This window comes from Podarcis liolepis, assembly GCF_965112155.1.
Source record: "Podarcis liolepis genome assembly, chromosome: 9".
Taxonomy (NCBI): domain Eukaryota; kingdom Metazoa; phylum Chordata; class Lepidosauria; order Squamata; family Lacertidae; genus Podarcis; species Podarcis liolepis.
In genome coordinates, this window is record NC_139564.1 from 12,749,391 (window position 1) to 12,773,921 (window position 24,531).

The 24,531-nt window shown below is 43.2% G+C and overlaps 1 protein-coding gene and 1 long non-coding RNA gene across 5 annotated transcripts in view; both read left to right on the top strand.

The window, feature by feature from the left end:
• Positions 1-24,531, top strand: part of CFAP299 (cilia and flagella associated protein 299) — a 336,852-nt gene that overhangs the window by 191,392 nt on the left and 120,929 nt on the right. The gene's annotated exons all lie outside the window — the stretch shown is intronic.
• Positions 6,041-24,531, top strand: part of LOC310686039 — a 33,105-nt gene continuing 14,614 nt past the window's right edge. For both annotated transcript variants that reach the window (XR_014515668.1, XR_014515669.1), the window contains exons 1-3: positions 6,041-6,713; positions 9,594-9,733; positions 12,718-12,772. This is a non-coding gene — a long non-coding RNA (uncharacterized lncRNA). The remainder of the gene's footprint in view (positions 6,714-9,593; positions 9,734-12,717; positions 12,773-24,531) is intronic.

Here is a 24,531-nt window from a genome sequence, read left to right on the forward strand (position 1 = left end):
AGGGCCACATTGTCAGGGCTGGTCACAAAAACCAGTCACCCCCTGGCTCCATGCCTGAAAACAGCACATCAGGGCATGGGCAAAAATAGCAGAGTCACGTGAAGGCCCATGAAGAGTTCCAATGTAAGAAAACACACACACAGAGAGAGAGAGAGAGAGAGAGAGAGGGAGAGAGAGAGAGGCAGCAAAAGTTATTCTTTAATATTTTACTGAGATTCTTAGAGCATAAAATGGTCACAAAGTCCAATATTCTTCCTGGATCCCCAGGCAAGGCGCAAAACTTCGCTCAAAAGAGCGGGTCCACTTACAGAGGCAAAAACACAGATAGACTGTACAGAAGATGAAAGACAGAAGGAATACAGAACCTCTCAGTAGCGGGATATTTATCTCCTACTCTGAGCATTTTAATCTTGAGTCTCACATGACTCTGATAAACACAGCCCTGAGCATGTACAGAGAAGCTTTGAGAAAATTCGGAAACATTCTACACCCATAAAACACAATCCCTGACACACATATTCCCCATCTATGTTCCAGGGATAGGTTCCCTTTGAATCTAAAGCGCCAATAGCTATCCACCTTAGTGTCTGGTCCAGAGGGGGAGGAAAATAGTGAACACAGCATCCAGGGTCTAGTTTCAGCAGAGGCTGTGGCATCTTCCAAAATATGAGAGGGCAGGCCCCTGCTATGACGGGGTTGCTGTCTAAAATTTGAAATGGGGCAAGCAACAGAGGGATGGGGAGTTAAGTGGAGGTGCCCACTTATTTCACCTGCATGTTTTTGTACATACTTAAAATGGCAATGCTTATTAAGAAAGTTAGTAGGATATAGTTGCTAGAGTGGACCACAGGGGCCATGTCTCTCCTCAAACATGAATCTTTATGGGTAGCCTTATTTCAATCAGTGTCCCTCCACAATCCTCTGCCTCAGAGAGCCAGTGTGGTGTAGTGGTTAAGAGCGGTAGTCACGTAATCTGGGTAACCGGGTTCGCGTCTCCGCTCCTCCACATGCAGCTGCTGGGTGACCTTGGGCCAGTCACACTTCTTGAAGTCTCTCAGCCCCACTCACCTCACAGAGTGTTTGTTGTGGGGGAGGAAGGGAAAGGAGATTGTTAGCCGCTTTGAGACTCCTGAAGGGGAGTGAAAGGCGGGATATCAAATCCAAACTCTTCTTCTTCTTCTTCTTGTAAGGTAAAATGTGGCCATTCTTATCAAGCAAGCAAATTTTTATTACAGTCATAGACCAGCACAAGTAGGGTGGGGTACAGTCATTTAGAATCCGTAAAACTTTTTGGAAAGCTAAAAAGTATTAAAACAAAAGGTATATCTAAAGGACTATAAGTCTAAAAGAAACTGAAAGAATCTAAAAAAAGGGTTAGGAGCATCAAACGGATGTGGAAGAGCATAAAAGACTAGTATATATAAGGCTATGGCAATCAATTTAGAGAGCACTCTGATGTGAGTGTTCATTACATCTAGTTTGGGGCACAATTTTTGAACGCTACTGTGAAGAATCTGACAACATTGTATTTTGTAGCAGGGTTGGTATCTTAATGATGATGATGATGATAAAATTTTATAACCTGCCCATCTGGTTGGGTTTCCCCAGCCACTCTGGGTGGCTTCCAGTAAAATATTAAAATACAATAATTCATCAAATATTAAAAGCTTCCCTAAACAGGGCAACAGGGAGGTATAGAATTGTCCTGTGCACCCTGGGTACTTATGGAGTAGTGGGGTAAAGGTACCCCTGACCGTTAGGTCTAGTCGCAGACGACTCTGGGGTTGCGGCGCTCATCTCACTCTATAGGCTGAGGGAGCCGGCGTTCATCCGCAGACAGCTTCCAGGTCATATGGCCAGCATGACAAAGCTGCTTCTGGCGAACCAGAGCAGCACACAGAAACACCGTTTACCTTCCCGCTGGAGCGGTACCTATTTATCTACTTGCAATTTGACGTGCTTTCGAACTGCAAGGCGGGCAGGTGCTGGGACCGAACAATAGGGGCTCACCCCGTCACGGGGATTCAAACGGCCAACCTTCTGATCGGCAAGCCCTAGGCTCTCTGCTTTAGACCACAGCGCCACCCGTGCCCCGGAGTAGTGGGGAGATGAGGCTAATATGGATGCCTCTATAATATAGGCACTGGAGAAGCACATGCTCTAGTGTTTCTGTTTGTCCAGAGTCACAGGGGCATTGCTGGTAATTCTTAAATACACTACCCTTTGGAGGAAGGGCAGGGTAAAAACAAGTGTAATTAATAAATTATAAAATATCATTATTTCTTGCGTTTTGTGTCCCACCCTTCCTCCAAGGCAGCGTTTTAGTCTCACACCAACCCTGAAAGGTAGGTCGTACTGAGAAAGGGTGGCTTGCTTAATGCTGACCCACGACCTTCACAGCTGAGCACAGAATTTAAATGTCAACTTAGGCATCCAAACTCAGCCCTGCGGGGGTGCATATTTGTGCACAGATATTTTGTCATATAGGATGATACTGAAGGTGACCGTCTGGGGGAATGTTTCTCCGTACGCCCGGGTTGTGTGACCAAATCGGAGAGAGGGAACAATATCCTGATCTGTCACTGGAATTCATTCTGCAGGTGCAAAGAGAAAAAAGAAAAAGAAAGAAAGAAAATACCACCTGCAAGAAAATCTCTTCCCCCTCCCTATACAGCTGGCCTCCATTCTTTATGATGATGAGTGCCTAGGGACAAATGTGGTCCTTCAAATTTCAATTTAGGCAGGAACCTTGTAGTTCTTTTCTTTTACAGAATGATTGTGGAACGATTTTTCTGTCTGAACACAGTTGTCCTTGGGCAGCTTCTCTTATCACAGCTGCCAAAAGAGTGTGTCATTCCAGCTGATGGTTTACTTTTGATGGCGGGGGGGGGGGAATGTACAGCCCGGCCTTTATGAGCCCTGACATTTGTCTTCTTCCCTCCCATTTCATCCTGCTCAAAGAATGACTCGCATCATTAAAAAAAATGTTGGTGACCCTACTAAAATAATTGTTTCAAAAGCCCGTCGTTTGTGGCCTCTGAGAGAATCGTACGCAGTTTATTTAGCCTGTGGGTGCTTTTGTGCCCCTTTTCTTTTTGTAAAGGTGTTTACATTGAGATGCGTTCCTCTGCAGCTGTAGCAATGCTTTTTCTTCTTTAATCCCACCTGAAGACCCATGTCTTCAGCAAGGCATTTCCTGAACTGTTCCAACTTCACTTTGCCCAAGCCACCCCTAGCTAGTGAGGAACGAGCCCCTAACCAGGAAATAGCTAGCAAATTTTAGTCATACTACGCCCAGTTCCCCCATAAATCTCCACTCTGTCTGCACTCACCTCTCACCCCCGCACCTGCAAGTCTCCAGCCTTTATTCCCTTCTTTCTCACCCACCCTTGCTATTACAAGAGGAAGGAGTGGTTTCCTCTCCCTCCTTATTTGGCATCTGGGTAGGGAGTATTGGTATAGCAGCAAATCAGGCATCAGGAAGAGGGGGGGGGCAGAAGAGAGAAATGGTCCTCTTTTTCTACCTCCTGTGATTAGCAACATAACAGCAACAAGGTGGGAGGATAGGAGTTCTTCTCTGGCTTGGATTAAAGTCTTGAGTCTGAGCTGGAGAACTACTTGGGGAGTTGTATTTGTGGTGTAATAAAAAAACTAAGGTCTTATATATATAATAAATGTTCATAAATGTACCAACCAAGCAGGTACACAGATATGCTGACCACATATCTGGAGCAGCACAGGAAGACCGTCCTGAAACCGTTTTGACTCCCAAACTGACCAAATGTTTTCTCTGCAAGGAGGGAGGGGGTGTGGGAACCTTCCCATTGTCTCAGGAATTGGGTAATCACAGGCTCAAAGGAATGGCCAGACTACCAGGAAACGCAATCAGATAAGGCATTATCAGATAACCTGGCAGACAGGAAAATTTCTGTTGTAGACTGCCTTTTCTGTGATGTAGGTATGATGTTTGTGGGGCGTGGTCTTGGGTTACACCCCTTCTGTGATGTATGTATGATGTATGGAGGGGTGGTCTTGAGCTCCAGGGCAGGAAATTTAAAACGTCTATATAAGGGCAGGCACACCTTGGTTCTGGGTCCTCCTCCATCCTCCTGCGTGTGAGGGGAGCACCCTGTTGCAACATTTTTAATAAAGATCAGGCTTATTAGTTGCTTTGCTTCTCAATATTCTCTGGTTGGCCTCTGTTATTTTCTCCTACCAATAGGGAACCCACTTAAGGACTCTGTACGGGCTCTTGGATACCCCATAAGGGGAGAAGGGCAGATTTTGTTTACAGCAGTGGTGAACATTATGAGTTGCTGAGGTTAGCATTCCTAGCTTCTGGGGCCATCTGCACCCCTAAACTAACCTTGCTTGAGCAATCCTACTCCCACTTTGCCTTCATTTCCACCGTAAGCCCTCTCAGTGGGGACTGTAGCAGTTGTCTTGAAGCAAGCACTGGAGAGGAGGCTGTCTATATACTCAGCAGGATCAGCACTAAATTGGGGGATTAATCTCCCCATCTGCAGCCTGAAGTGATATCCTCCAACAGAGACAATTTGTTATACAATCAGACTATTGATTGTATAAAATGGCCCAGGTTTAAAAAGTACTGACCAAACCTCCTAGCATAATCATAAGGTAGATCCATTTGCCAGACTGCCGGTGATCTTCAAGGGCGGTAGCTTCTGAGAACCGTTTCCCTATCTACTTCAGAACATAAGGAGATCCCTGCTGGATCATATTGAGGCTGCATCTAGTCTGGTATTGTATTTCTCACAGTGCCCAGCTAGATGCTTCTGGAAAGGCCACCAGCCAGGCATGAAGACTTCTTCTTCTTTGGCGATCACTCGTAGCCAAGTAAGATTGTCTTCCATAAACACGGCTTTAACAATGAGTCCGTGAGTGACTGTGGAGGCCAATTCTGGATCCACACGTCCTTCCACAGTATGGACATTGGTTTCCGGGTGGGAGTTGATCACGGTGTGGATTTGCCAAGTGCGCCTTCCTCCTATCACGTTTCTCCCTTGTGTCCTGAGTTTGAGTGTTTTCAAAGCCCATGACACCTTTGGTAAAGGCTGTTCTCCAACTGGAGCGCTCGCAGGCCAGTGTTTCCCAGTTGTCAGTGTTTATAGACCTTTCCAGAAGAATGTGTAGCCTTGGCCTTCTTTTTCTTCCTTCAGTTGTCCCTTGCCTGCTGTTTGAGTCTCTTGCAGCGCTGCAATATCTATGTTAAAACATCACAGCTATCTTGCAATGATGGCAGTTCCGCGTTCAGGACGCTCGCTGTCTGTGTTATCTGAGAAAGTCCGTATATTCCATGTTCCAAAGTTCATTTGTCTTTTATGACCGCTAGGTGGTGACTCCACTGGGTGTGGTAATCCAGTCAGGGAAAAGGGGAGGCAGACTATGTTTAGGGCACCTTTTCTAGCCCCTCCCCCCTCTCTCCCCCTGTCCCTCCTTCCCAATGAATACCAAAAGGTATATTGCCACTGATAGACTCCCCCGCCCACTGCCTGATTTTGAGTAATTCTTTTTTAAGCTAATGACCATTTCTATATCTTCTGCAAGCAAACCTTCCTTTGGTCTGCCTTGAATCTTTTGTCAGTTTCAGTCAGTGCAGCATATTATTTAAACAAAAAACACCTTTGTCACTTTTGTTCTGAACCAGGGATTCTCAGACTTTCCGTCCCCAGGGCCCATGAGGTGACAGAAAGCTACCGAGGCCCACAAGTCACAAAATTCTGCTCCCCACGAGGTTTCTGTCCCACCTTGAACTCACCTTAGGACAGAGTTAGCCACAAAATATGATGCTTAGGGGCAGAGTTTGGCCTAAGCAGCTGGCAGTTACTGACATCACTTTCTACTGATTCCTAACCCATCTTTAGAAACTGATAAATTCTTTGCTGCAGCATTTTTCTTGTGGCAAGCAGTTCCAAAGCTCAACTTCCCTCAAGCTGAGTACGGACATTTGCTCTGGAGATACTGTGGCTCAGCCTCCACATTTTAGGCAGAATTTGCTGAACCAGAGGCTCTTAAGTAGGGAAGGCTTTTCTTCTATATTTCCCCCTTTCCACTTTTCACATGCCTCTCAAAGTATTTTTACCCATTAAACACCTGCAATTTCTTCCTCCTTTCATACTCAACCTGTGTACCTTAAACCCCCCCCCAAAAAAGTCTGTTTATTTAATTTCTCCTCCTGGTCCTTTCACATTCATTTCTTTCTCTTATAACTGCTTTCCTCTCTTATCCCCTTTATTTCTATCATCATCATCATCATCATCTAATCAAAATAAATATTAACCTTTCATCTCCCTTTATCTTGTATTATCGCCATTTGACATTTAGTGGCTCTTAAAGACTCATATGTATTACGGAGGCACTGAAATCCAGACTGATGCAGCCCCAATGAACTGTGTTGCATAACTCTCAACATTTTTGGTTGGCCAAGGATCACAGGTTTCTGAAATTAGAAGAGTGACATGCCTCTTCCCAAAACTTTTAATTATCTACAAGAAAATTGTTGCTGGTAAAGAGTAATTGTTGCTGGTAGAAAATGTGCCAAGTTTCTATTAGCATTTACAAAAGTGGCCAAATGTATAGGGAGCTTTCCTTTCCTTTGGAAATTTAGCCCGGCTTTGGAGAAACCGTTGAGGACAGTGTCTGCAGAACAATCTCACTGTCAACAACTGACCGAGTTTGCCACTTTGCTGATCGTAAGTCTCTCTTTGATTTCAATATATTTGACTGCTCTTCATTAGAAATCCAAATAGTGTGTCTGATTAGACTTGTAAATATAAGCATGTCTGTGCTGTAAGCTTTCTGCTTTGCTAGGGGCTACAGTCTTCTCCTCCTCCGTTTTAAATATGCTTAGTTGGTTTACTAAGTAATTGTCTCTCCAATGCCAAAAATAAGCTGTGAAAGAATAGCCTTCTCAAAGTATGTGTGCCATTTTTCATAGGCTCAGTCAAGGATCTGAGCAACCTGTCCGGTACTGAAGGCTATAGTGAAAATGTATCATGAGTTAAGGTTAGGAGGTAATTGAAAATATTTGCATTACTATGCAGAGGCATTCTCTTGTCTCAATCCTCACAACAGCCTTGTAGGCTGAGTGTTCTCCTCATATTTCTAATGGAAACTCTGAGGCTGAGAGAGGGAGCATGCTGTGAAAGAAAGGAAGTAACTTAGTGAGTTTAGGGCAGAGATGGGGTTCAGATTGGGGGCTTCAGCTCAGTTCCTTATCCATTATATGCTACATGTGTGTTGCCAGCAGTTAACCATTAATGATATTTGCATTTCATTTTAATGACTCCACTATGTAATACAAAAGGTGCAAAAGTTAAACTGATTGGGCATGCTGTGTTTATTTGACAGTTACCTTAGAAATTCATTCACTAGAATTGGGGAGAGAACTTAAGTAGGAGGATGTATCTCCAACCCTGTCTGATCCACTTTTAACTCAAACATGTATTTTGCAGACCCATTTCTTAATCTTTCACTATTTATTTGCATGGTGGGAGTGTTCCTGTTGCAGTCCACCTTGGGTCAGGCCAAGACCCACCTTAGATCAGGTTGAAGAACAGTGTTTTGCAGGACATGAAACACCCTCAGTAAATGTAATGTGGTGCCTTCTATGTTACATAAAGCACATGGCCCATGAAAAAAATCTTGAAAAGTGGAAATAGACATTGTGGGACTTAAGAAGCAAATTTATTGATTCCAGTACTTTTGCGTTATTTTTGCAATGCTTTCAGACTTATCTCTGCAGCTCTGAGAACTAGCAATCATTCTTTGTGAAAGCTTCTATTATTGTGTTTAAGAGCTGTTTTATTTTGTAACAGGGAGTCAATTTTTAAGTGGTAGAATCCTGGACTGTAACACTTCAGACTACAGATTGGGGTGGGGGGGTGTCAAACCTTTAAATGCATGTTCCACACAGTAAGGAGATGCAATACTTGTCCCCCCCCCCCCCCCGCATGTAGTAAACTAGCATCAGGGATAAATGCTTAATGCAGGAATTGCTGCTGACTGACAGGCTTTTGTCTCTTGTTATCTCACCTGGCTAATTTTCCCAGCAATTGAGAAGCAGGAGAAATTAGCAGAGCAAGATAAGCCGAGAAGGAGCCTATTAGCAGTTCCTTCTTTCTCGCAGTATAATGTCAAGCATAAAAATAAAATAAAAAAGTCTGGCTGCTTTTCACAGGACGAGTGTAATGTGTAGTCTGGTTTTAACACTAATCTGAGAGGTAGGGTAACAGCACTGCAGAGTGTATTTTGCCTAAATCAAAATGCATTGTCTTATATTCACGGTGCTAGGAATCTGTAAAAAGTTGGGGGTGGTATGTCCAAAGTCCATTTTGGGGGCCTAATCCGTCCCGCTGGTCGGTTTTATCCGGCCCCTATGGCAGTTTATTTCTCAACAACTTCAATCCTAAAAAAAAAAAGGTCAACAACTTTGGTCGGCCATTTGGACAGCATGTTCACTTCATCAAATCTGGCCCTCTTTGAAAAAAGTATGGATACCTTCCATAGCGCAAGATACTATGTGGCCAGGGTCACTATCTCAGTTTTTATGCCCTCCTTTTTCCTCAGCAAAACACTCTAATGTCCTCACACCCAAAATGGGATGAGTCCTTAAGGCCTCATGGAAAATGGGGGCACCTGGCAGCAGGACTGATGAGCTATATTAGTGGCTTGTTAGGACACTTAAATAGGGAGAGAGACTATTTTTTAGCAAGGGTGAAAGGCTCGCTTGCTTATATTGAAGACTAAATTGCAAAAAGAAAAAGAAAAGAAAACAGCTGTTCATGCAGAGATCATTTATTCTGAGACACAAATAAATAATCACAATAACTATCATTGCTTTATCAGTACAAATCAGTCATGCCCCACTATCCCAGCCAAGCAAAAGGCTTTGGTATTCCTACCCAGTACAGAGGCCTTTTTAATAGTCACTCAACGTATGAAACTTGTCCAATGTCCACAGATAAAGTCCTGAACAATAATCACATTGGTAATATGACCTCTTCCCTACCTTATACTCTACAAATGGTGGATGTGAGGGCCTCAGCCTCTCCACTCCAGTTGGTGGAGGTAGAATTGTGGAATTGTGCAAAGCAACATTTGCTTTCATACAAACTTGTTTTCCTTCCTATGCTTCTATCCGGTTTGTTTGTACTTTTTAACACCTCTGTACTGTGAGATCTTTTGATGAAAGGTGGTCTATAAAATCTAGTAAATAAATATCTCAGTTAAATTGGTTCAATTTAGTACAGCTAACATATCAGGAGATCTATCTGTTGGTTGCTATATGGGTTTGAAATCTCATTTACAAACCACGTGTGCCTCATTTCAGGTTATGTCCTATTGTTAGGTTTCCCTAAACAGTAGCATTAAAATAGTTTCCCCAGTGGGTACTCTGGTATCCAGTCTTTTAAAAGGGCAAGGGGCTGCAAGCAGGATACTCCACACAGTGAAGACAGACGTGACAGTTTATTGGAGACCTTGCGCAAACATCATAATCTCTCGGTAAATCATGAAGGTTACTCTGGTACGTCCAGGAAGCTGATTCTGCATATTATTACCCTCCTTCCCAGAAGTTGACAGTAAGAATCTCAAGCAAGTTTCTACCCATCATTGTTGGGAATAGTATTCTTTGAAGCACAAAGCTTCTAACAGTGAAAGGCTTTAATGGTTGGTCGTGAGAAAAAGATGAACATGAGACTCAGAGATTAAGGTATGGAGAATGGTTCACTGTAGGTTCTCCCCTGGGTCCTCTTTCTCTACTGGCTTAGTCCTGTTTTTCCTGTACTCCAGATTGTCTCCTTGCTTTGTTTCTGAGTGGGCATGAGTAGGGGGAATGGGGTCGTGTCTGTTTGATATCCTTTGGTTTAGCTCCTCTGATGACGCGGAGGCATGGCAGTTTTGCCGGCCTTATTCTCCTCTGGCATCATAGTAGATCAGCTACTGGCATCAAGGGGTTCGAAACTCATGAGCAACGTTTGTGAAATTAGACCATGGATTTGCTTAGAAACCACAAGGTTTCACATGACACCTTCTTGGTGCAATTCAGTTGAATGGGTAGTCACTATAATAACAGTATTACATTCTCCTATCTTTTAAGATGGATCATATAGCAAAGACAGGACGTGAGAGGCTTCAGCGTTGATGGAGGAGCCTAGATCTTCCTTGTTTTTGTTTTTATCCTTCTCCTGTTCTTGTTGATTCCACATTTCCACAGAGAAGGTATTCTGCTGATCTGGATGAGGAACCAGCTCTTGTCTGCTCCCCTCTCTGCATCTCCGTTCTGATTCTTCCTCCTTACCATCCCCTCCTGCAGTTTCTGTTGGTGTTTCATAGATGTGGCAGCAGGGACGCAGGTCTAAACCACTGAGCCTCTTGGGCTTGCCGATCAGAAGGTTGGCGGTTCTAATCCCTGCAACGGGATGAGCTCCCGTTGCTCTGTCCCAGCTTCTGCCAGCCTAGCAGCTCAAAAGCACACCAGTGCAAGTAGATAAATAGGCACCGCTGTGACAGGAAAGTAAACAGTGTTTCCATGCGCTCTGGCTTCCGTCACAGTATTTATTGCACCAAAAGTGGTTTAGTCATGCTGGCCACATGACCCAAAAAGCTGTCTGTGGTCAAATGCTGGGTCCCTTAGCCTGAGGAGAGATGAGCACTACAGAGTTGCCTCTGACTGGACTTAACTGTCCAGCAGTCTTTAAAAAGGGACCCCTGACCATTAGGTCCAGTTGTGACTGACTCTGGGGTTGTGGCGCTCATCTTGCTTTATTGGCCGAGGGAGCCGGCGTACAGCTTCCGGGTCATCTGGCCAGCATGACTAAGCTGCTTCTGACGAACCAGAGCAGCGCACGGAAACGCCATTTACCTTCCCGCCGGAGCAGTACCTATTGATCTACTTGCACTTTGACATGCTTTTGAACTGCTAGGTTGGCAGGAGCAGGGACCGAGGAACGGGAGCTCACCCCATCGTGGGGATTCAAACTGCTGACCTTCTGACCGGCAAATCCTAGGCTCTGTGGTTTAACTCACAGTGCCACCTGCGTCCCTTTACCTTTACCTAGATATGGCAGCCATGATCCCAGCTGCAGTGGGAATAGCTAACAGCTGCTCATCACTCCACCAGGGCCAGTAAACAAGGGGAAATTCCCCATTTGCATTCTCATAAATCTCCTCGCCTACAAACAAGATTGCCAAACTCTTTAACATATAAACAGGTACATCTTTCTAAATGGGAACCCCAACTAATCTTCAGAAACTGCTCCAATACTTTTTTTTAGCCAACACTGGGTCGCTGTATTGTGAACTAATATTTTTATTTTGGCAGGGGGTCACAATCTTGCTCACCAAATCTCACCTTCTCTCTTTTTAAAAAAAAAATCAGTAGTATTGAATGGAAATCACAGCTTTCTTTTAGGCGCAGGAGGACAGCGGAGTTACTCTATCCGAGTCAAGGAACTGGCATGAGATATGTACCGTCGATCATAGTTGGCACTTCTTCTCCTTTGTGATTTTCCATTTCTCTGTTAATTAAAAACACTGTGAAGGCTGAGTGCTTTTATTTCCCGTAATGAAGATTATGAAAACAGTAGGCCAACACGAAATGCTAATCCTACCCATTGCAGGTGGTGGTATTATGGCACAACAGCTTCCGAGAAAGGAATGCATCAACTTGTTCCCAAACGTTTTGTTCTGGGTAGGGGAGATTGAGGGATGGTTCATGGGTGCATTGCTCCAAAACCCACAGATTAGACTGGGGTGCCAAATTTCCCATTGGAGGAAATGAGCTGTGGCGTTCCCTTTTCATTGCTGTGGTGCTACAGTCTCACTTGGGCTTGTATAGTTTACAAGAGTGTCTTGACCTTACTTTGTCCACAGTTACGTTGCCACATTCTCTGCCTTTTTTATTTTATTTTACACAGTTTAGAGATATGAAGTGGTATAGCAATTAAATAATTAATCAAATAAGCCACAAATGCAAATATTAGCAAGGAAGTAAATAAATATAAAATACAGAATGTATCTGAAGAGAAAAGGCAGGGAGAAAGGAGGGGAGGTTAAGTAACAGAGAAATAAAAACACAAAACGTATTTACAATATTCCCAACAATATTTGTGACTCAGCTTTCTCCTGTATTCTCCTGTACCACTAAATGATGAAAGATGTCAAGGTTTCAACAAAATAGTTAGCAAACTGCCTACCCTCCCTTACCCTAATAATGTTTCTCAACATTAGACCACTTTTTTTTTTTTTTTGTAAGCTGGTCGTCTAATGTGCGAGCATTTATTTTTCTCCAGTAAAAACTAATTGTCTGTAGAGCATTGATTAAAAATACATTGCCATTTCTCTACTGACTAACAAAATATACTCTCTTGTAACCAAAAAGTACTATTATGGGGTCTATTGGTAAAGTGTATCTTAATATATAGTTCATACAGATGTCCAAAAAATAGTTTATTTTGGGGCACGTCCAAAATATATGTCCAGTGTCAGCCTTTAAAGATTTACAACTCTGGCAAGTATTATTAGATATGGGATAGATCTGATTTAACCTAGTGGGGTAAGAAACCATATTAGTATTATTTATTGAATCTATATAAAAAATTGTATAAAAATCAGTTTGTAAAAAAGTATTTTAAGGTCACACTGTTTGTTTGTTTGTTTGTTTGTTTGTTTGTTTGTTGTGGGGTGTTTTTCCAGGGCCATTCTTAAATAGAAAGTGGAATGTCCTGTCCTAAACATCTTTCCTATTTAGGTAGGTAATGATTTGATGTTATATCTAATAAACTCGTAATCATTTTCTATATTTTGTTTTGTTCAATCGCATCTCCCCTACATTGGTGACTATTTAGAGTGACAACAATATAATTCAAAAGTCTTAATAGTTGCATAATTTCGAAATGTTTCCTCTTGAATCGTAGAATTTTAGAGGTGTGGTCATAGCTTCAGGCTTGGAAAATGACTGAAAGAGAGCTGAGTTTTGCAGGCTGGGGAGAGGGTCTTGTGATGTGGACAGGGATGTCTGACTGGGAAAAGACCTCTTAAGAATAAAACAGCAGATTTTATTTATTTGGACACATTTATACCCAATATAGGTGGTTTTTCCCCCAGCCATGTGCCATACAATATAAAATTTAGATTTGGGGCACTCTAAAAGTTTGATTTTGTATGGAAATATGTACTGACACATAAAATATAAAATACATTTTAAGGGGGACATGTCTAGATCAAATCAACTCAGATACCTTTTATTTATATTATTCCTTATAGCGTAACTGTCCAAAGGTTGCTTAGTAAGACTAAGATCTCTGGTATACCTGTGCAAATGTCCATCTATTGCAGCAACTTATCCTATTGTAGGATTTGAGCTACAAATATCTGCTTAGCCATGAGGCTTTGTTGTTGTTTAGTCGTTTAGTCGTGTCCAACTCTTCGTGACCCCATGGACCAGAGCACGCCAGGCACTCCTGTCTTCCACTGCCTCCCGCAATTTGGTCAGACTCATGTTTGTAGCTTCGAGAACACTGTCCAACCATCTTGTCCTCTGTCGTCCCCTTCTCCTTGTGCCCTCCATCTTTCCCAACATCAGGGTCTTTTCCAGGGAGTCTTCTCTTCTCATGAGGTGGCCAAAGTATTGGAGCCTCAGCTTCACGATCTGTCCTTCCAGTGAGCACTCAGGGCTGATATCCTTAAGAATGGATAGGTTTGATCTTCTTGCAGTCCATGGGACTCTCAAGAGTCTCCTCCAACACCATAATTCAAAAGCATCAATTCTTGGGCGATCAGCCTTCTTGATGGTCCAGCTCTCACTTCCATACATCACTACTGGGAAAACCATGGCTTTAACTATACGGACCTTTGTTGGTAAGCCATGAAGCTTACTTGATTTCATTTAGCAAAACAGTAACAGCCCTATGCACTCTTACTTGGGAATAAGTCTATAGACTATTGAAGTCTGTTGGGCACATATAGGAATGCACTTTCAGCCTAGCATATATAACATTATTTGGGGTGAGGATAAAGAAATTAAGAATGTACAGTATAAGCACTTTAGTATGCAGTTGTAAAAAATAATATCTGTCCATCACTACATTATATATGAGTCGTGTGCAGGTCACACAACATGTACATGGTTTTGAATTTATGTTGTTTATCCATATTGGATTGGATTTTTTTTAAAAAACAGCTTAAAACCTATAACTTCAGTTAAATGTGGCTGTGTAGGACATGCATTATGCATAGATGCTGCCCAGAGAGCCATTGTTGTAGGCTAGCTCAGTGTCAAGAAGGAGCTGATCTGTTTTGCGATAGCCTCAAAATCCTGGGTGAGGTCCAAGAGAGGGAACCATCGGTGCACCTTGTTAAGGAAATCTCTGCTAAGCAAGCAAATCTGTTGTTGGTCTACCACCACCCCTCTCTTTTTTTGCTATCCTTCTGTTTTAATGTTATGGCTGCTGACAAATTAATTTGAACTTGGAGTGATTTTAAGCATGATTGTTTGCATGATCAACATCTGAAACATATCGAGCCATTGATGTGTCTCAAGGTCAGTACAGTGGTACTTCGGGTTAAGTGCTTAATTCGTTCCGGAGGTACGTTCTTAACCTGAAACTGTTCTTAACCTGAAGCACCACTTTAGCTAATGGGGCCTCCTGCTGCCGCTGCACCACCAGAGCATTATTTCTGTTCTTATCCTGAAGCAAAGTTCTTAACCTGAAGAACTATTTCTGGGTTAGCGGAGTCTGTAACCTAAAGCGTATGTAACCTGAGGTACCACTGTATTGTCTTCTCCAAGTGGTCACATCTCTCTCAAGATTCCAGGTCTTTGGTTCCTGAACTCTTTTTAATTGAGGGTTCTTGGGACCAAATCTGATCTCATGTATTCTACAACTTTGCTATAGGTCCACATGTTTTAACGCCCGTTGTCCGTCTCTTTGTGCTCGTTGGAGAAGCAGCGTAGGAGAACCTCAAATTAATAACATTTCTCTTTTGTGCATTGCCCATTTGGAAACAGCCTCCCTATCCAAAGGGGTGGACTTGCATTAGATTTGTACCTGTGTGGCCATTTTGTCATGTGTGGCACTTGAAGCAGGAAGTAGAGGGAGACCCAAATCTGATTGGAAGTGAGCCAGAAGAGGAGGGAGCTTTGAAGGAAGCAATTCAGTTGCACGGCTTTCCTTAATAAATTTTCTCATGTTTACTTGGAGGAGAGCCATGGGTTTTCAGAGGGCTTGGTTCAAACGGAGCACACCTGGAACTGTTCAGCTCTGTTTACAAGCTCCTTTCAGAGGCACACAGTGTCCTGCCACTTCGCCCTCTTGAAGCACCAACCCGACCTGTTAGTATTCAGCCCTCACCAAATAATCCAGGTTGCCAAGATCTTTCCCCATACTGGAGATCCAGAGGCAGCCAAATTAGCTATTACGCTTGTTGTTACCAACACAGAGAGAAAAACACATTTGGAACATTTTCTGGCTTCCCGAGCTCTGAGCATGCAAAGACTTGTTGGCTTAGCTTACAGGTGATGTGTTCTTATCGCTTGAGGTCTGGCAGCGTTCTGAGAATAGAAACTTTCCCTCTTTAATCGTCAGTCACAGTGAAAATATTGAGGCCAGTCTTAGTCTTTGCAATAACATTATTCTATAGGACAGTGGTGTCCAAACTTTTTTCAAAGAGGGCCAGATTTGATGAAGTGAAGGACTGTGAGGGTCAACCAAAAGGCCAACCAAAGTTGTTGAACTTCCTTAGGATAGAAGTTGTTGTGGGTTTATTTTAGGATTTTACCCTAGGAAATAAACTGCCTCAGGGGCTGGATTAAATCGACCGGTGGGCCGGATTAGGCCCCCGAAACGGAATTTTGACATGCCTGCTATAGGAGAAGCACAAGGTCAGCTGTAGCAGTAATGACACCCTGTAAAAGTCAGGTGCCCCAGACGGTTCTCTTTCCCCTCATTTTTACTCCATCTTTTGTTGGGGTAGAAGAGCCAGAAGATAGCTGAATCCCCAGCTTTTTGCACTGAGAACTGCTGTTAGTTACGATAGACAGAACTGGACCGCATGGACATATAGTCATCTGTGTGTCTACAAAGAAGTACCATAAAAATGAGCAAAACCAACTTGGTGGTCCATGAGAGGGACTGATATGTGCCTTAAAAATTAAGACACCATCCTGTATGCATTGGATCATTCTGTGTCCATTGGAGTGTGGAGGTCTAGTGGAGCATCCACTATATATGGGCAGTAGCACTGTCAGGATTTCCCTGACACAGCCCCACATGCAAGCAAACAAGCAGGTTTGTGGGAATGCTAAATGGAGACAAAGCTCTTGTACCCGAGTCCTGCTTACTAGTTTCCTTGTGGCATCTGCTTGGCCACTGTGAGAATATGATTCAGGACTAGATGGGCCATTGGCCTGTCCAGCAGCCTCTTCTTAGTGCGATTTCTGATAAATGGAAATTTCACCCCTGATTCCTGACTAACTAGGCAAGAGGGAGGCAATATTAACTGTGTGTCGGAGCTGAACCATAGACAACTAATGTGTGAGAGCCAGGAGCCAGAAGATGAGATTCGCAGAATGCTCATTGGTGCACTTTTTACCAGTTATTGCACTTTTGCAGGGCATATATGGAATTGTGGAATATGAAGAGCCTTGAGCATAGTCTCCAAACCAGCTTGCGATTAAATTATTTGCTATCATGCTATCTTCAGTGCTCCTGAAGATTACGTGGCCATGTTAATGAACCATTGAGAGACTAATAAAAGAGAGCTGACAAAAACCATTGTATCATAGACATCAAATAATGGTTAAATGCAGGATAATTTAGCTGAAAAGGGTAATGATCTGACAATTATGTCTTATGATTGTTTAAGTGCTAGCTCTTTGATGCTGTGACTGAGGAGAATCTCATATAAATGATGGAACTTTTTAAGTAGGTACTAAGAAATTTACGGAGCTATGAGCACCAGCTATCAAATTGCACAACCTTGTTATTTTATTTTTTTAAAGCACAGGACATTTGATAACCAAAACAAGTGAAAAAAGGAACATTTAACCTTCCTTTTACTGTCAGTTTGATTGACAAAGACACTTTCGTTTGGGTGATTTCCTTCAAACCCCAATCTAAGAGCCAGGATAGGATGTTTCTCCAAGTTAAAGAGTTGACATCCATCTACAACATGTTGTGGCAAGAGTTCATAGTGTCTTGCTGGGAGAGCAGAGGAGACAAGAAGGGGTAGATGAATGACAAAAACCTGTACACCTTTCTAATTAAACCGCTCAGAGGCTAATGCAGATGGTTTTGATTTCTTGCTGTACTGAGACGTTCAGAGTTTAGATGGAAAAAGACCATACGTTTTGTAAATTTAAAATGGTTTACCTACAAACTCTCCAAAGGTCAGATTCATGTGCTTTTCCATACAGCATTCAGAAAAAGTTGCACAGGCAAGAAAACTTGGCTTAGTTTCATTGGTTAGGAACTCAAGAAAGGCATGTTAGAGCCTTGCTATCTGAATTTGGAGCAACCAGTTCAGACCTCCTCACATGCTGAGTTTCTCAGGTAGATGGAGCGAACAAAGGATTGATTAGCTAGCCCTTCTTAAGGTGAGCTAAGCCTAGCAGGACAGCTTACTCTATGGCATTAACCCCTTCATGCATTAATGAGACTTGGGTATGTTGGTTGTATGAGGCTGGTTATCCCACAGATATTCACAAGGCTAGAAGGAATACAGTCCGTTCCCCCATCTTGGTCTCATGCCTCTTTCCCTCCACTGCCCTCCCTTTTGTACTCACATGATGACGGCTCCCTCCCCACACAGCCAGATCTTCCCAGCAGGCAAAACTCTGGAGAGTCCACCTGCACATCTTGAAAGCAATTGGGAGATAGCAATAGGAAGGTAGGTAGGAAGGCATAGGAAGCCCAGAACCACATCTCATGAGGCATATGGAGATGGCAACTGACTCCCTAGAGTTGTGTCTCTCTTACTACCTCTTGTTCATGATTGTTTTCGTGCGTTATTTGTTAAGCGTTTTGATGTTTTGTTATATGAAAAGCAGCTGAGAAATGCTCAGCACGCCTACTGTATACCTTCCTTCCTAGCCCCTACCAGCGTCACTTGGTTTTCTTCTACCAAGAAGGTTTTTGGTTACAGATGTATGCATGTTAATGCATGTCTGCATGATCTCACTTGCTTGGGTCGTGTACTGATGTCAGAGGCAATAGCAGAATTACAATTTTTTGCATCTTTTTATCTCACCACATTAGAAACAGCAATAATTCAGTTTTGGAGATCCCTTCGCCAGTAATTGGATTCCACAGCCGTTAATTGGATTCCACCTGTGGTGCTGGAATCCTGCGGCGGTGATGATGATTCAGTAAGAGAGCACCTGTCCTTCAAGATAAAGAGACCCCAGTAAACCTTACTTATATCCTTCCTTTCTAGATTTTAATTACCCTGCGGCTTTGGAACTAATAAGCCTAATAGCAGCTGAGCTACTCATTGCCTGTGTTTTGTTTGGTCATGTTGTGCATCTCACATTGTGTAATGAGACTTGAGCTTACAAATTAGGAAACTCGCCTCTGCCACGAATGCCTTGGCCAAGTCCCTCTATCTCTCGGCCTCAGTCCAGCATCTGGGTGATGGTGAGGAGCAAAACACAACAATGCAGTGATGGCCAAACTTGGCCCTCCAGCTGTTTTGGGACTACAATTCCCATCATCCCTGACCACTGGTCCTGTTAGCTAGGGATGATGGGAGTTGTAGTCCCAAAACAGTTGGAGTGCCAAGTTTGGCTACACCACAATAATGTATATAATGTATTTGAAGTGCTTTGAACACCAGGGCTGTGGTTTTGTCACTCACAGATGCCAACTTGGAGGGGAAGCACATTTCCTTCAAGAGTAGCAAATGACTAGTAAGCAAGTAAACCCCCCCCCAAAAAAAAACACACACAGAGATGGACAAGCCCAGTGGGAGATTGAAGTGCATGCTTGATGCATAACTGTCTAGAGGAGTTGCTAAATCGTGTTTCAAAGGGGGGAGGGCTTCAGTTCACTGCCCTGCCCTGCTGGCAAAAACAGTTTTGCAAAATGTTAACATTGCAGAATAAATTCTGCAAAATATAAGAAAGAGGAAACATTTATAGGGACACAGTATTAATGTTTTGACTGTTTTAATATGTTGTTGCTAATTGTTTATTTTTAAAAATTATTTTTTTATTCTTTTTTTAAACCACTTTGAGGTTTTGTACAATCAAGGAGGATATACATTTTATTAAACAAATTAACAAATAAATGCCTGGCAGGAGAGAGGGGGATACTGAGGCTACTACTCAAGGCTAAGATTTGAATCTGATGCCTGCATGCAGATGGTGCAACAGAATACCTTAAAACCCTCCATGCGTAGCTATCCTAGGTGCCATGTTCAACATACATTTCAAAGTATTTTGTTCCATCTCACGGTCGTTTCAGAACACGGTGCTTGCATAAAAGACACAGTCATCACTTAGCTTGGTTGTTGTTGATTTCATTTATTAGTTCCCGAATGTGGGATGATCTCGAGGTGATTTACATTCAGGATAGAAAGAGAATTACCGGCAATAATTAACAATAAGAAACTCTCCAGAACATCAAACACCATCAACAATAGTAAAACATCATTAGCACGTAGCTCATCACATTCCATCAAATGCCTGGGAAAAGAGGAAGGTCTTAACCCAGCAACAAAAAGAGATTGCTGTGAGTTGCCAAGGCGGCCTCGCTTAATCCGCTCAGGCAATGTTGGTGGCAACAGAAGCATTCCAGCTGACTTTAGCTTGGTGTATTTCCAGTACTCAGACCAAATTGCAGTTGCTATGAAACTTGCCCCCAGAAAATGCGTATGAGCCTATAAAGGTCATGGAGGACAGCCCTCTTGAGATATCCATCATCACCACATTATTGGTATGTTGCCTTTTCATAGTTAACACTATGCTCAAGACGGCTTGCAACACAAAAAAGATTTACAGTAATTACAAACATAACCGAGGTAGTCATGAACAATACAGTGGTACCTCGGATTAAGTACTTAATTCGTTCCGGAGGTCCGTTCTTAACCTGAAACTGTTCTTAACCTGAAGCACCTCTGCCGCTGCCTGAGATTTCTGTTCTCATTCTGAAGCAAAGTTCTTAACCCGAGGTACTATTTCTGGGTTAGCGGAGTCTGTAACCTGAAGCGTCTGTAACCTGAAATGTATGCAACCCGAGGTACCACTGTAAATGCAACACATCCAAAAGTATGCAACCAAGTCGAACCATTCCCTCATAAAGATATAAAAATAAAGATACAAAAAAACACGACAACATCAATAAGAGTAACAAGCCTCGCCAAACAATACCCCAGCCCAATGGTCTGTTCAGTAGTCTCAGCTTTTGCAGCTGGAGTCAGTCCGGCCCCGCCCTCTCAGGCCAGGTGAGAAATTAGGCCAGCAAGGCAGGGAGCATGTCTTCCAGGACTCACAACCAAGATGACCTCTTCCCTCTTCAGCAGCCTCAGCTTTTGTAGCTGGAGTCAGACAGGGCCACTGACGTCAGAAATGTCTTTTGTTGTATCTGTGCCTGTGCTTTCGAGAAGCCACCCTCCTTGTTCTATAATGGTTCTCATTGTATCTTAAGGACCTTCCTTTTAGAAGTTTCCTTTGGCTATAAGGTTCTTTGTGCATCATTTAGGGCAGGCATGGTCAAACATGGCCCTCCAGCTGTTTTGGGACTACAGTTCCCATCATCCCTGACCACTGGTCCTGTTAGCTAGGGATGATGGGGTTGTAGTCCGAAAACAGCTGGAGGGCCAAGTTTGGCCATGCCTGATTTAGGGTAACTCCTTAATTGTTTTGCAGCGTTTTGTTTTCTTGGGCTCCTATTTTAGCTGGTGTCACTCTTCTATGCTATTTATGATATATTGTGCTGCCTTTAGCTTTTTGTTATTATTTTAGATATAGCAGGTGGTGGTGGTGTATTCTTCCAAATGTTCACTGCCTTGAACTTTTGGCTGAATGGTCTATTAAATGAATGAATAAATAATCATGTGTGGGTTTGTTTGTTTTTTCCTGTGGGACTGATTATTGTGTTGGTTTCCTGAAGAGATGATATTCCACCCCAGGTGCATTAGAAACTCCACCGCTCCTTACCTGCACTGTTCTGCCAGCCATCTTTTAATTGTTTTTGTTGTTTTCTAATTCTAGGCTGTGCATTCCCTTTCTTCCATGGTCAGACACAAGCCTCCTCTAATTAAAAACTATCCACCCCCCTTGGCAAAGTTAGCCCATTATGCCAGGATGGAAGAGTCACTTCATGACTACTAGCACATCAAAAGAGAGAAACACAACCCCTCAGGAAAATTAGAACATCTGGAATTTTTCCTTATTTTCTCCACAAGGGCTTGTTTTAGATTAGCAATATTTTATCATAGTGGAATGAAGCTGGAGTGTAAAGTACTTAATGTTCCCTTTCTTTGTACCAATAAAATTGCGCTTGCCAACAGAAAACCTGGGTTGTGTGTTTTTTTTTAAAAAAATGGGGAAGTATTAGGGAAGTATGACAAGAGAAGACTTAATCTTTTAGATTAAATTCTTGAAAAGGGCTTCTTGTTGAAGTCTTTCGCTTCAACCTTGCAACCGATAGTAAACAAATTCCTCCAAGGGCCAACTTGATCTGGGTGGGAAGTGGAAAACCACTTATAATCCAATTAATCACAAAGAACTGGATGATCCTTTCACGACGCGAAAGCAACTTCCACACTTTGCGTGCTCAGCTGTTATCTTTCCCAACGAGTAGCACAGTTGCCATTAAAAGCCTCCTGCTAGCAAAAACATCCGTTGGGTTCATTTTACCTCCAAATATTTTTGCACTTCTGTTCCAATAAATATAAGCTGCCCTAACTGGAACAGACAGACTTTCGGCCTTCCTCGTGGCTGTAGCCCAAACTATTTACTCTGGAGCCATCTTCAGGCATTCCATAATGTTCAGCATGAGATGATTCCAGGATAAAGGAGAGGGGGGAGAGCCTAGGCTAGTTCTGATTCGCATCAGATTGATCCACAAGCCAGGAAAGCCAAGCTGAGGGGAATTTTAAAAAAGCAATTAGCACAGCATTTAACACCCACTTCCGGCCAGTGCAACTTAGGACCCAGCAAAGAGCACCAGCCTTGTGGCCCACCAGGGTGCGACAACTCCTTGTTCATTTCTTATTGTCCCAAACAGGCATGGGCAAACAGCAGGTCCTGTTTACCAGGGGACCCAGGAGGCTGCCTTATCCTAAGTTCATGTAGCTCAGTATTGTTGACTCTGGCAGGCAGATGCAGGGCTTGCATGTCCATTAATAGTTAGTACCTGGATGGCAGAATGAGCAAGAGCCCGATGCGTTTTTATTTTAAGTTACAGTGATTATTCATCTATAAGTGTTTAGCACATGCAAATCCCCATTTGGTCTTGGTTTCCATGCAGTTGCTGTTTGTTCATGATGTGGCTGCCCTAGCACTATAGAGTGGTACCTCGGGTTACATACGCTTCAGGTTACAGACTTCGCCAACCCAGAAATAATGCTTCAGGTTAAGAACTTTGCTTCAGGATGAGAACAGAAATCATGCTCTGGCTGTGCGGCGTCAGCAGGAAGCCCCATTAGCTAAAGTGGTGCTTCAGGTTAAGAACAGTTTCAGGTTAAGAACGGACCTCCAGAACAAATTAAGTTCTTAACCCGAGGTACCACTCAAACGCCTTGGTTCTCAAACAACTTGGAACCCAAACACTGCAAACCCGGAAGTAAGTGTTCCGGTTTGCAAACTTTTTACGGAAGCTGAACACACTCTGTTTTGAGTGTTATACTTCCAAATTGAATGTTATGCTGAGGTCTGTCTGTTTTTGCTATTTATTTTGTGTTTTTGCGGCTCTTTTTGTTTTGTTTTTGTGACTGTGTGGAACCCAGTTCAGCTACGATTGATTGATTGATTGATTGATTGATTGATTGATTGATTGAGTGACTGTAGTTTATTGCCTTTATTTTATGGATCAGTTGTCTTGTTAGATAGTAAAATTCATGTTATATTGCTGTTTTAGGGGTTGTTTTTAAAAGTCTGGAATGGATTAATCCATTTTGCATTACTTTCTATGGGAAAGCACGCCTTGGTTTTGGAACCGACTTCTGGAACGGATTAAGTTTGAGAACCAAGGTACCACTGTAGAGGCCATACACAGATCAGTACAAAGGGAATTCCACCATGGAGGGCCACAACCGTCTCTCAGTGAGGAAGGGATGCATCGTGACTGTAGTACACATTTATTGCCACTCCCAATTCCAATGTCACCTAAGAAGACTGGGGACGGGACTTGATCCTGCTGGTGGGCCAAACCCTTAATTTCCCCACCCTACCTTTGAGAAGTGGGCAGGACTGCCCACCTGTCCTCACATAATGTAATAATGATTGACAGCTCTCAAAGTTAGCTTCCCGTCACACCAACTTCCTTTAAAGGCTAATGGCACCAATTAGCTGATTGGCGCTGGGAATGTGCCTTCAGCTGGGCTTGCAGTAACCACCAGCCATCTAATTGATGGTTACAGGGAGCTCCTTTAGAATCCACTGGGAGTCTGAAGAGGGAAAATGTTGCGTTTGCAGGACGTGGTCTGTAGCCAATCTAAGTCCTGCAAATCGATCCAAAATGGCTCCCTGTAATTGTGGAATGGTGGCCTCTTTGAAAATGGGCTTCTAGCACCAGTGGGGCTCCCTATCAATGATCTCCACTTGCAAAAGTACCACATGAAACTCCCTTTATCCTCCTCATTTTTCCTTTGTACAGTGGTACCTCGGGTTAAGAACTTAATTCGTTCTGGAGGTCCGTTCTTAACCTGAAACTGTTCTTAACCTGAGGTACCACTTAAGCTAATGGGGCCTCCTGCTGCTGCCGCGCCACCAGAGCACGATTTCTGTTCTCATCCTGAAGCAAAGTTCTTAACCTGAGGTACTATTTCTGGGTTAGCGGAGTCTGCAACCTGAAGCATCTGTAACCTGAAGCATCTGTAACCCGAGGTACCACTGTACCTGAATCTATAACCTGTCTCACACCTGCCCCCATGTATGATGTTATGAATTGGGCAGTTTTGTGCAGCTTGTGGGGAACAGCTTTGTAGGCCTTGCTGGGGCCTAGGTTTCATCCAGTGCTAGTCCTACTCAGCGTAGACCCACAGAGATTCATGGACACAACTAACTTACTCCCATAATTTTAACAGTCTACTCTGAGTAGGACAGTTGGATACAACTGAATATTTTTTGTTCCTGTTTGTTGTTCTAGAGGGGTCAGCTCCAGAGGATAGGGCTCCTGGCTGTTGCCTCTGATGGGCCCCTCAGCTTTTCTGGTGTCAACAGGCTGAGACACCAGGGCTCCCATTGATGCCAGTCAAGAGTCAACACTCTTAATTTGCCGTAATGTCCCCAGCATAACTGTCACATGTTGGGTTGGAATAACGACAGACGAGTAGATAGGTGTCATG